This window comes from Meles meles, chromosome 5 (genome assembly GCF_922984935.1).
Source record: "Meles meles chromosome 5, mMelMel3.1 paternal haplotype, whole genome shotgun sequence".
NCBI classification, from domain to species: Eukaryota; Metazoa; Chordata; class Mammalia; order Carnivora; family Mustelidae; genus Meles; species Meles meles.
The window spans coordinates 145675002-145688965 of NC_060070.1; the positions used below are offsets into that span (position 1 = coordinate 145675002).

The 13964-nt window shown below is 39.5% G+C and overlaps 1 pseudogene; it reads left to right on the plus strand.

Moving 5' to 3' along the window:
* Window positions 1–11581: 11581 nt before the first annotated feature.
* Window positions 11582–11795, plus strand: LOC123942814 (annotated as a pseudogene).
* Window positions 11796–13964: the final 2169 nt, after the last annotated feature.

Consider the following 13964-nt stretch of genomic DNA (forward strand, 5'->3'; position numbering starts at 1 on the left):
ATTACAACTGTAAAATTTTAAAGCAAACGTACAAAAAAGAGTAAAAAATAAGAGAGTTAAAGATTCACAGCAATTATGACCAAGTGTTTATCTTTTCTATAGAGAAAGTACATTTAAATGGATGGGAAAATATCAGGGTCCCTATAGCCAAATGGGCACAGGGTGTGAACAAAAACATTCACAAAAGGAGAAAGCATTCAAACACAGTAAAAAAGAGATGCAAATTAATATAGCAAAAATACCATTTTTCACTTTTGCAAAACTTTCTCAGTAATACTGCTCAATATTTATGCGGTAGAGGTTAAACCAGGAAGTGAGGCTACCATGTTGTTGGTGGGATATAAATTGACCCAATCCTTTAGGAAAGCAGTTTAATGATATTTCCAAAGTCCTAGAAATATTTATATCCACTTACCCTGAAATCTGTTTACAAAAAGCACTTGGAAATTAGGTACATTTTTGAAAATATGTGACTATATTTATCTCAAAGTCAATTTCAATAGCAAAACATTGAAAATATCCTAAGCGTCTATGACATATAAATGGAATATAAAGCCAATAAACATTAGATGTGTCACAAGTTTTGACTAATCTAAGGAAATGCTAATGGCATTATATTCACAGAAAGAAAAATAGGATATTGCAATTTTTTGCTCTCATTCGAATTTGGAAAGCTGGCTGATTTTAGAAAAGATACTTTCTTTAATTATATGTATATATAATATCTAATGTTAAACTATTTTTAAAAGACCATAGTAAATGCAGAAAATTCATAACCAACAAATATTAAGAGTGTTGAGAGTGTGGATAATACAGCAAACCACAGGGGATGCATTTCTAAGTCCTCAAGTGGACTGAAACCACGGAAAGTACCAGGCCCTATATATGCTATGTTTTTTTCCTATACATACGTACCTATAAGCAAGTTGTTTTTTTTTTTAAGATTATTTATTTATTTATTTGACAGAGAGAGAGAGATCACAAGTAGGCGGAGAGGCAGGCAGAGAGAGAGAGAAGGAAGCAGGCTCCCCGCTGAGCAGAGAGCCCGATGTGAGGCTCCATCCCAGGACCCTGGGATCATGACCTGAGCGAAAGGCAGAGGCTTTAACTCTCTGAGCCACCCAGGTGCCCCCCTATAAGCAAGTTTAATTTACAACTTAGACACAGTAAGAAATTAACTTCAATAACTAGTAATAAAATAGAAATTGCAATTATAAATAAAAATAAAACCATTGCGATTAGAACCATATATTGTGAAATGAATAATGTGATTGTGGTCTATCCCTCAAAATATCTTATTCTATGGTGCACACCCTTCTTCCTCTTGTGAAGATGCGAGATTATAACAGCACCTCTGTGATGAGATGAAGGGAGGTGCATGATGTAGGCATTGTGACCTACATTGACCTTCTGACAATAAGTCAGAAAGAGGGTCATCTGCCTACAGACCATTGTTGACCTGGGGCAACCAGAACTACAGAAAGCAGAAAGCATGGAGAAAGGGTACCACTGTCATTTTTTTCTTATTTCAATGTTTTGTATTTTAATTTTTTGTAAGAATATGTGTTACTTTCAAGTTAAGAAAGAATTATAGGCTTAAAAAACTTCAAAAGCTGGGACTTTTGGCTTTTCCTCTTGTAGGTCTTCTGTGAGAAACGAAATCCAATCTACATATCCATCCTTAGAAGAAGGTAAATTATTTGTGACCAACATGTATCAGGCACTGCACTAAGCGACTGAACATATCTCATTTAAAACTTATGGTAACCCTGAAAAATAGATATTCATCCCATTTTTATATATGAAAAATCCAAAACTTAAAGTGTCAGCATTTTGCTCAAGATCATATGGTGAATTAAGTCCTAGAGTTTGTTTTTGAACGCTGTGTTATTTCCACGTTGTTATCAATGCTAGACATACCTTAAGTGACCTCCCTTCCAGGCTAAATCATTTATTAAGGAGGAAAAAACATTACAAATTTAATTATTTAAGGAATGAGATTAAAATGCAATTCTAATCTGAGCTTCTGCATTGCCTTTGTTTGTTTTGTTTAGAGATTTAAAGAGCAGGATAGGACTTCAAAGAGGGTCTTTTCTAAAATCAGCCAGCATTGTTTTAGCTGTTCAAATGAGAGCAGAAGAATTAGCCATCTATAGGAACAATTATGAGTTATCAACTGTGTTTTCCTTCTCCATGCCTCGAATGACCATCCGCCTCTCAATGGACACTTTGTTCTTCACTAACACACAAGTAAGGCACTCAGGATCTTTCCTTCAGTCTCCAGCTGAAGTACTTAGCGATTGATCTAAAAACAATAGGCAGGGCGCCTGGGTGGCTCAGTGGGTTAGGCCACTGCCTTCGGCTTGGGTCATGGTCTTGGGGTCTTGGGATTGAGCACCACATCGGGCTCTCTGCTCAGCGGGGAGCCTGCTTCCTCCTCTCTCTCTGCCTGCCTCTCTGCCTACTTGTGATCTCTGTCTGTCGAATAAATAAATAAAATCTTTAAAAACAATAGGCAAATGAGCCTCTTCTGCTGTTTCTTCCTAAACTTCTCTTATATGTGCTCGTCAGGAACAACTCACAGGCATAACGTCACCTGGAAGGTCTGAGATAGCTTTGGTCTCCTTTCTTGTGGTTTCGGTTCCTTTCTTCCTTGTTTTATGCCTGACTGGAAGCCATTTTAAGTAACTGCCTCAGGCTTAGGGCAAAGCTCATCGTGGAGGAAGATTGGGGTCGCCACTCATATCCTATGCATACATAGGGTTTGTTTCAAGACGTGTCATATGCTTGAGCCAGAAGCCAGAATCTCATTAGCAGCCAAAAGCAGACTTCTACCCTTTCTTCTCTTTACTTTCTTTTTTTTTTTAAAGATTTTATTTATAAGTAATCTCTACACGAAATATGGGGCCCCAAACCACAACCCCGAGTGGGTCAGCTGCTCCACTGACTGAGCCAGCCAGACACACCTGTTCTATTTACTTTCTTTTTTTTTAAATATTTTATTTATTTATTTGACAGAGAGAGATCACAAGTAGGCAGAGAGGCAGGCAGAGAGAGAGGAGGAAGCAGGCTCCCCGCAGAGCAGAGAGCCTGATGCGGGGCTCGATCCCAGGACCCCGGGATCATGACCTGAGCCGAAGGCAGAGGCTTTAACCCACTGAGCCACCCAGGCGCCACTCTATTTACTTTCTTAAAAATTAGAGGAAAATAGCTTATTCCTCCCCCCTCACATATCTGCCCTTGATAATGGGGACAAAAAGATCATCACTTAACTCAGTCCCCTTGTGACATTTGTGGGTAAGTTCTTGCAATAATGGAATTAATACAACCAGAAAAGTCTGTTCTAATCTCTGTGCGTGTTTAAAAAAATTTTCTAAAAAAAAAATTTTTTTTTTCCTCTTTCATCTTTGTTTCACACACTTCTACAAATTATGCCGGTTCTATTCCTCTGATGCATTGAGCTAGCGTGTTGCTATGTCTCAGCTCTCCATGTGGGTTCCGGCATCAAAGCCTTGGGCCAATTTTATTTCATTTGTATTTGCTGTCAGAACAATGTCTTTATTCTAAAATGCCCTTCTCAAATCACCTCTCAGGTGGTTTGGTAGAAGCAGCATGCGGCAGAAAAATAATATCTTTTTTTAAATCCATGGTATTTCTTTTATGTTTTACCCTGTGAATACTGAATGCACAACACACTCAAACAGCATCCCAAGTTCCATTTTTAAGATGAAAAGTACCTTTCATTTTAAATCTCCCAGAGACAACTGATCTGCTTTCCTTCTTTGTAACGGGTTTTGGGGGGGGAGGTATTCAAATCACTGCTCGGCCATGAGCATTTTTACAATATCATTTGTTTTAGGCTGGCGGGTGACACCCAGATTGATTCAATTTTTGTATGAAAGTCTCCCAAAATAAAGATTGAAGGGCATTTAGGCAGCTGACAAGGCTGTAGAATTCTATCACATCAGATTAGCATGAAGAGGAGACAAGGGCCAGAGTGGACTCCAGCACTCAGGACCCTGTCTCTTGCTTCTCCACACTGTGTAATCAAATCGAGGAGTCTTTGCAGGGAAATGCTTTTCCTTTCACACGCACAGCGTAGGAAGTGAGAGAGAAAGAAAGAGAAGGAGAAGAAGAGATTTAAGGAGACGCTGCAGTGAGCTGGCAGGTAGCGGACAGGGGACCAATCCAGTTTGTCACATTAAGGATTGTAAAGAATCCATCTCCCTGTGACACTGATGATTCAGGGTATTAAGTTCAGTTCACAGTCAGGCACATGGCCATGGAAGCCCAGTAGGGGATTCAAACCCAGAGAACACTGGAGAAAGGAACACAAGACTCAGCATAGTGGGGTCCTTGGTTGTTGAACCTGTGGATGAACCTGGCTAGCCTTGCCAGACGTCAGTCACCTGGATGCTAAGAGAGTAAAACTTTGTGCATGCACGTCTCTGTGCTGGGGTCACAGTCCCACGTGCCCCTCCTAAAGAAGGCTCATGCAAACGACCTCCCACCTGCTCTTACTTCCAGCCTCTTCAGAGACAATTGCTTGTCGATCCCATCGTCCCCACAGTGGGGTGTATCCTCAGACCTTCTCCAATCCTTTGATTCCTCTTTGTCCTTCATTGCATTTATCCTAATTAGCCGGTGTATATTGACTGGTGTGTTTATTTAATTTCAGTCTTTCCCCTGTAGCCTAAGCCCCATGAGACACATCTCATTTGCCACTCATCCCCTCAGCCAAGCCCCGTGCCTTCCATACTGTATGTGATGTATGTGGAATGAGTGAATGGCTGGGTGGATGAATGTAAGAATTTAAAAGAGCCGTTTCTAGAAAGTTGAATATAGAGTGTTTATCTCATAGATCTGGTCCGGTCAGAAAAGAAAGATATTTTGTCACGTCGCTTCAATTCTGAGATTTTTCTCAGACTTTAACATTTCTCCAATTGATGGGATCTTTATGGACGCTTCACATCATAATCAGCAGAGTTGGTTTCTTTTTTCTTTCTCAGTAGTGCATAACGTAAATGTGCCTTTGACAACCATAGGTGTCTTAGAAGAACTAGAATCACAAACCGTCGCCCATACAAAGGCAAATAAGAAAACGTGTATGGATGCTGTCAGCCGTGATCTTTGGAGGGTTCCTTCAGACTGGGGCGTATCAAACTGTACATCAGAATCACCTGAGCAAAAATACAAATTTCTGGGATCAACCCCAGAGATTCTTATTCAGTAAGCCCAAAGCAAAGTCCAGGAATCTGTACTTTTAAAGCCTTCCAAAGCTGGGGGTGCAGGTGATCCTCTGCCCCCACTTTGATAAATGGTTTGCATATGCTTCTCCACCCCTAGCAAGGGGACTATCAATGTTTCAAGAACTCTTAACAAATCCCTGTAGGTCTAGTCTTTAAAACAGAACAAACCAGAGAGACAGGGGTCCCCTTGCCCAAGATCATTTATTACTATTCTTCCAGGGAGACACATCAATGAACTGTGATACAACTAGAAAATGCAACTGGGTTCCAAATTGTACAGTGTCTTATGGCCAAGTTCACCTTGGGAAGCACAAGAGTGAACCACGGTAACGTATCCAGGAGGCAACATTTGGCTGGATTCACAGAAGATGATTTAGCAATTCTCAGGTGCACAAGGGCTGAGAAGGAGGGCATTCTGAACAGGAGGAATAGAGCACAAGCAAAGAAGATGTGGATGCCACCTTGAATCTCTTTCAAGAGCAGGGGGTCCATCAATAGTGATAAATGGAGATATTAATACCACCTTCTTTTTGTAAAAGCCTTTCATTCATTGAAGCAAACATGCATCTATTATCTAATGTTTTCCTTGTAACTACCAGAGAACTGAGAACAGTCCTTGCAATAGGAACCTCTGAGATGAACCCAATGGTGGCCATCTCTTGGTATTGGTGCCCTTATGTGATCTGTGCTCTTTGAGTGTGGGGACCTGGTAACCCACTTCTAATAAACAGAGAACAGCAAAGGTAATGGGATGTTACTTCCAAGAGTAGGTTACAAAAACTCTTGTTCTCATATCGTTCAGATGCTCCTGCTTTCTTGCTCACTTGGTCCAAGAAAGCCATTCCACCATGTTGTGAACAGTCCTACAGAGAGGTCCATATGCAAGGAATTGAATCCCGATAATAATCACGTAACTGGCCTTAGAAAAAGACCTCTCTGCAGCCACTTTGGAGAACAGTGTGGAGATTCCTCAAGAAATTAAAAATAGAGCTCCCTATGACCCTGCAATTGCACTGCTGGATATTTACCCCAAAGATACAGATGTAGTGAAAAGAAGGGCCATCTGTACCCCAATGTTTATAGCAGCAATGGCCACGGTCGCCAAACTGTGGAAAGAACCAAGATGCCCTTCAACAGATGAATGGATAAAGAAGGTGTGGTACATATACACAATGGAGTATTATGCCTCCATCAGAAAGGATGAATACCCAACTTTTGTAGCAACATGGACGGGACTGGAAGAAATTATGCTGAGCGAAATAAGTCAAACAGAGAGAGTCAAGTATCATATGGTCTCACTTATTTGTGGAGCATAACAAAGAACATGGAGGACATGGGGAGATGGAGAGGAGAAGGGAGTTGAGGGACATTGGAAGGGGAGATGAACCATGAGAGACTATGGACTCTGAAAAACAACCTGAGGGTTTTGAAAGGGTGGGGGGTAGGAGGTTGGGGAACCAGGTAGTGGATAATAGAGAGGGCACGTATTGCATGGAGCACTGGGTGTGGTGCAAAAAGAATGAGTACTGTTATGCTGAAAATAAATAAACAAATAAATAAAAATACAAAAAAAAATCTATGGCTAGGTTATGGGTGATGGAAAAATACAAAGTAAACTGGCTATGATTTATCAAAATTAAAGCAGACTTGATTATTTTAAAAAAAAAGGAAAAGAAAAAGAAAAAGACCTCTCCTGACACTCCCTCAAGTCAAACCTTCAGATGAGACCAAGGGTCTGCTTGAGAGATTGACATAATCTTACTACGGACCTCGAGCCAGAGGCATCCTGTTCTGTTAGGCCTGGATTCCTGATCCATACAATCTATTAAATAATAAATATTTGTTCTTAAAGCTGCTAAGATTATTACATGGCAATAAATAGATAAATAATGCAGTATCTTTTTTTTTTTTTTTTTGGAACTTAATGTTTTATTATCTCACTAAATACCCATAAAAACCTTGAGAGGTAAATAGGGCAGGTGTTATTACCCCCACTTTACTGATGAGGAAGCTGAGTTCAAGGACATTGTTACTTGAAAAGTTCATCTGGCTCAGATATCATCCTACTGAGACCCAAACCTAGCCTCTGAGCTCATGCCCTTCGATGACATTTACAAGAGCATTAAATAAAAATCTAAGAACCAAGTCCTTCCCCTAGCTCTACCAGTATTATTGGTGCCCTGAGAAGCTCAATTAACCCATCTCAATACTAGACTTTTCAGGATATGATGAGATGATTGAGTTGGGGGTCCTTAAAACCCCCTCAGCTCAAAACTTCTCCCTTTTGTATAAGGAAAATAAAACTGAGGACCTGAAGTTATATTGATGGTTAGGGGTTATAATTACAAAGAAAAGAAAAGGAAAAGGAAAAGAGGAAAGGAAAGGAAAGGAAAAAGAAAGAAAGAAAAATGGTGTCTGAGCTCCAGACTCTGTCCACTATCCTGTGCTAATCACAATGCACTCACCTTGTCTCTCTCACACCCAACTGCAGGAGGAGGGCAGATCTCCATTATCTTGACATTGAGCTTTCTCTTGAGGGATAGTCCTCTTGCCATGACCTTCCCAAGACCTGTGCTGTCTAGCTCTGTGGGCCATAAGTGCCAGATGACATATAGAAGGCCAATTCTTATTAGTAGGTTCTATTCACTAAAGTACTGATTTACCCATGCTCAGAAAGCCATAATCTCATTTTTGTAACTTACCTCTTTTAGAAAATAGCTAACAATGTAGGGAGCCAGAGATATCATCAAGAGAAAATCAATATAAAATATATTGCTTGAGTACTGACAGAAAGAACTTACCATTACCTGATGAGTTAACAGTAAGTTCTCGGAAATGTGACTACCTTTATTGTAACTGATTTTTTTTTTATAAAATCTACACGCAAGAGGAGTGGGAGAGTAAATGTAATGTGCCATTATGAACCTGTCAGTCATGTATGTATGAGACATCAGCTCCATCTAGAACAAAATTTCCTGCCACTCAGAAATCATGTTTAACATTAATCTGCTATTCTGATCGGTACTCACTGGATTTTTGATGGACAGATGAACTTAAAAAATTTTTAATACAGTCATTTTCTAAAAAGCTGAAAGTTGGAGCTAAACTTACTTTTTGGTAAGAATTAACCATCATGATCTAATGTCCATTTGCATTGTTCATTCTACTTCTTACCCATCTTACCATGATTAAATACCCGGAGAGACTACAGAGATACCCAGAGTATAGACGTTCTACCAAGACTGTAGCCCAGTAACGGGTAGCACCCAAATAAGGAGTAAGGAAGTAGACTATGGCACCATCACAAATAAGTACTGAATTTATCTACTCACAGATGAAGACAACAATGCATTTTAAATACTTGTTTTCCCTCAGGCAGGATAAAGATGGATAAATAAGTAAAAAATCAGCAATGCTGTGTCTGGGGCACAGAACAAAAAAATCTATTTTTCATGGGCTGACATCCTAAATTAAAATAAACAGCAAAGACTTAAAACACAAATGGGAAACCAAAACGAGCTGATAAGCGAACAGAAAAAAAGGTAGTAAAAGAAAAGACTTTTAAAAAAGTCACTGGAAATATAATTCACCTGAACTAGGAACGGTGCTATCACCTTGGATACTAATAGCTCTAACAGTATCTTCACCGTCTATCCACCTAGAGACTGTCTTGGGCACACACCTTCCCTGCCTCCCATCCTTGAACTACAAGCACCATTACAAACCGATGATGTCACTAGCTTGAAGCTACCTTAGATACTTAGTATCCAAAAGTAACCTCCTTGACAAGGGTTACATACTGTTTGTTCTCCTAAATCACTAGGGGTCAACCACAAGTCAAGAATATCTTCTTAAACAATGCAGCCACTTGACATTTCACAGCATTTGCATATTTCAGGGTATTTTAACAGCTTATCTCAGCATGGTACACACTTATAACTAAAAGAGTCTTTGTTGTTTATTGGAAATTCAAATTTAACTGAACAGCCTATATTTTAATTTGCTAAGCTCAACAACCCTATCCCCAAGCCCTGAGAGGCACTGGGCCAGTTAGCCAGCTAGTTGGGGCATAGCTGAGATTAGAGCTCAAATCTCAAGACACTTAACCACGGGGACCTTCCAAAGAGTAGTAAACCCAAGGGGAAAGTCCTGGCTAAACTAATCTGAGGGGCCAATCATTAATCACAACAATAAATGGGTCAGGAGGTGTGGAAGAGGTAATCTATCTTCTAACTGGCTAGGGAAAACAAAACAAAACAAAAACAAGACATACCAACCTTCAAGGCAAATGCAATGATTTGAAAATTATTTCAAAATAAACATCTTTCCAGGCGCCTGAGTGGCTCAGTGGGTTAAGCCGCTGCCTTCGGCTCAGGTCATGGTCTCAGGGTCCTGGGATCGAGTCCCGCATCGGGCTCTCTGCTCAGCGGCAAGCTTGCTTCCCTCTCTCTCTCTCTGCCTGCCTCTCTGTCTGCTTGTGATCTCTCTCTGTAGAATAAATAAATAAAATCTTAAAAAAAAAATAAACATCTTTCCTATTTTCTCAAAGTATCTCTGTAAAAGTCAGTCTCCCAAATTCATATTAGATTCTCTTCCCCAAAACCTTGGTCTTTACCCAGATCTGAATCTCTGGGAGAAGCAGAAAGAAGTCACCAGAATCTGAAGTTAGGATATATGAGATATGGGCTGACATGCAAAGGATGGATATTCAGCACCATAGACAGTGGTTGCCACTGGGGTAGAGGACACATCCTCACTATTTGTGAGTACTGTGGCTTTGGACATGGTGACACCACCCTCCAAAGCACCTTCTTTCACCATCACACACCCTTCCTTTGGTCTTTCTTCTTCCTCTCTCTAGATCCTTTCTATCCTTTTCCAATTCTCTTGCACTTATTTTTTTCTCATCCTTTTTAAAATTCTCTCTAGGTTATCATGCACCTCGTGTCATACTGATGAAAACCCTCGCACCTAACGTAATATTGAACTTCCGTAATCAAGATGTTATTGAAGAAGAAAAGGCAAAACCTTAGAAACAGACAATGGATTAGTGGTTTCCAGGAGCTGAGGATGAAGTGTAGGTCTGGCTACAAAGGGCACAAGGTGGTGAAAGAGCTGGTCTGTACCTTGATTGTACTAGTGGTTGCCCAGCTGTATGCACTCACCAAAATTCAGAGGATGGTATATATATCATAAGGGGTGAATTTTACTGCATGCAAGTTAGACCTCAATAAGCCTTATGATAAAATAAAAGAATGTCATAGAAAAGAGAGCATGGCCCGTCCTGCCCACATGCTGCTCTGCTCTCAGATAGCAGCTGAGTTAACTGTGTTCATTCCAGAAACGTCAGTTAAAGAGAGACCTTCACAAACGAGAAGTAATCCAGATGGTGGCGATGAGACCTGTCAGTGTGGGGCTCTGGGAGTCAGAACTTTTGCCAATGAGTGAAATTGAGAAGAAGGTAGAACGGACGTATCCAAGAAGAGAAGGGTTTGTTCTTTTATCCCTGGGGGAAGATATTCAGAGAACACAGGATAACATTCCATCAGAGACTATATGGAGGACATCTGGAGTTAGATGGGAGATTGAGTTAGATGGTAACTAACATCCCTTACAACTCTAAGATTCTCTGAAATTTACCTGAAGTCAACATTAATTTATCACACTTCATTCTCTGTGTGTCCATATCCTACACTGCTGTTCAGAAAACAATTCAAGTATACTCTCTGATAAACAATCACAACTGGGTTTTTTTTTAAGAAAAGAAAAAATGTATTTATTATTCCAGATCAATTTCTCATTACATCAGTAATTACTGCTTTTATATAAGAAGGACGATGTTTGAACTGAACTTATTCTTTAAAAGTACAGCGTAAGTTATTCTATGCATAATGATGATCTACTAAGGATTTGTTTAGCCGTTCCACAGTTTCTACAGAAATACCACTGAGCTAATATCTTAGATTGTTCAAAAAAAGTAGCCCTCCTCACCCTAAAGCAAGAAAATCTCATTACCCATAGAACTTAGAGAGAAGGTGACATTCCAACCACCACTACCTTTCTCTTTTTCTTTACATTTTTCCTTTTGTGGAAAATGGAGTCATTAACCTCCTATTCTCTAGAGCCCAAAAGTAGAAAATTTTAAATGTTCAACATATCCCAATGGATCTGAGGTCCTTTAATGTAGTCTTTTGACAGGCATAAAATTGCCTGTGGTAGGAATGTTAAATATCTGTCTTTCTAAAATTATTATGAAAGATAGGATAGACTTTTCCCTCAGCTACACATTTTAAGTAAATAAATGGTAATTGATTTGATATTAAAAGTACCCGAGCTTTGCGCAGTGGCAGTATCGTAGCCAATGAGGTTTATCCGAGGCGCGATTATTGCTAATTGATATTAAAAGTACCCGAATAACAAACAATACATACAAGTCTCATGACAGTCTTGAGTTCAGATTCACACATTACCACATTCCAGAAAAATCACTGCAAGAACTTTAAATAATCTGAAGATATTAGGCTTCTCTGAAGAAGTTGCATAGCTTACCCTTTGTTCTCGATATTTTCATGTAAACTAAGCATATGAATATTGGCTAAAGTTATTTGTTCTTCTTGCTAGGCTATATGTTAATTTTATATAAAAAACAAAGTTGGGGTTTCTTCCCTAATTATTACATACTGTGTATATCATATTCATGATGACTTACAGTCTGAATTTTAATAAAAAACATTTTTTTGCTGTCTTTAAATGACTTAAAGCCCTGTTAAGTATTCCAAGCAGAATACAGAATTTCTGGAAGGACTTGAGGAAGATGCAATTTCTGTTAAAAATTCCAATCACTTATCTCTCTCTCTCTCTCTCTGACAAATAAATAAATAAAATCTTTAAAAAAAAAATTCCAATCACTGTGCAGAGAAAATTTAAATTGTTACTTATAATTGTGTTCAGTGAAAATATAAATATATATGTAAAAACAAGTGAAATAATGAAACTAATTAAGGTTCTACAAATTGCAAGATGCATGCCCGCAGATTTCAGGTTCAGGCTCCTTGCTTGAAGTGGCATTTCCTTTCCTAACACAGAAATCATTGAATATTGATGGGGAGATGTAGACTTTTATCACCCTTGTTACATAAATACCTTATTATATAAACATCTACTAAGCAACAGGGTGAGCAGTATACGAAGCACAGTATTTATCCAAAAGCTGTCGTTCTCAGACAAGAAGGATCACCAGGGAATCGTGAAGGCACAGATTTTTGGACTCCCCCTACCCCCACCAAGTGTCTGATTCAGCAGGGCTGGGTGGAACCCAAGAGTCTAGATTTCTGACAAGTTCCCAGATGATGCTGCAGCCACGGGTCTGGGACCACATGAAGAGCCACTGCCACAGAGAAAAGATAATGGTTGCTCCTGGAGCGGGAAGGGTGCTGGTGTGAGAATTGAGAAATGTCAATGCCAAGGGCAGATTTAAGGGTGGGAGCTCCAGAGAAGGATGCCTGGGTTTGAATCCTAGCTTCTAAGCATCAGTTTTTCCATCTGTATAATGGGGATCATAAATACTCCGATATCATTAAAGTACATCATTCATTTAGATTACTCGGCATAGGGGTGCTTGGGCGGCTCAGTCGGTTGAGCAGCTGACTCTTGATTTCAGTTCAGGTTATGAGCTCAAGGTCATGAGATCGAGGCCCACATCAGGCTGCACACCCAACAGGGAGTCAGCTTGGGATTCTCTCTCCCTCTCCCCTGTCCCTTCCCATGCTCTATATAACTCTCTCTCTAACGAAATAAATAAATCTTTAAAAAACAAATTACTTTGCAGAGTGCTGGGATAGTCTCAGGATTCGTTAGCATGAATTATTATTAGCTGTGGCTACAAGAAAGGCACATAACATATGTAGGTTACAGTTTCCATAGAAAGGGAAGGTTGTATAAGTGATGTCCTAGGATGTATCACTCTCAAACCCTCTGATTCTAAATCTATTTTCCATTCTCTTTATGTAAGACAATTTAACATTTATACATTTAATGGTTATATTACTACATTTTGATATGGTAATATCCTCTGCTAAGTGATCAGGGGCTTGAAGAGAGGGTCACAGGGTAACAGGGGTTCCCAGCTCTTGTCCTTGACAGGTTCCCAATCTGGGAGAAAGACCACGCACACGTGAAACAGTTAAATGACAATTGTGATAATATACAATGAAATACCTAGTTAGTGGTTCAGACAGTTCAGAAAACAACATCAGCTCTCCCACCTTCAAAGAGAATTTGGGCTTTAAAGCTTCGCGCTGAAGAAGATGGAGGATAATAATAATATTTCCACAGTTCTATGTGCAGCTCTAATAATATGTAAGGATAATAATAATAAAATTTGCACTGCTTCCAAGGCAACCTAGATGTGTTACTGCAGATGACGTCCCATTTCATAAATGAGAATAAACCAAGCCTCAGAGATGGTAAGTCGTTTGACCAAGATCACAAAGCTAACATGACTATGAATCCTATGATCAGCTCTTTGGACAAACTATGAACTTTCCATTATGTCATGGAGTAGAAGGCAATTTAATCAAGGCTGTGGAGGAAAAAATGAGTGTATGATATTCAAGAAATGGGTCAACATATATCAGCCAGGGGATTTAATGTAGTAATCATTAGCCTGTAAGGTTAATTAGAGACAGAGCTGAGGTAGGGCAGATGATAACTATT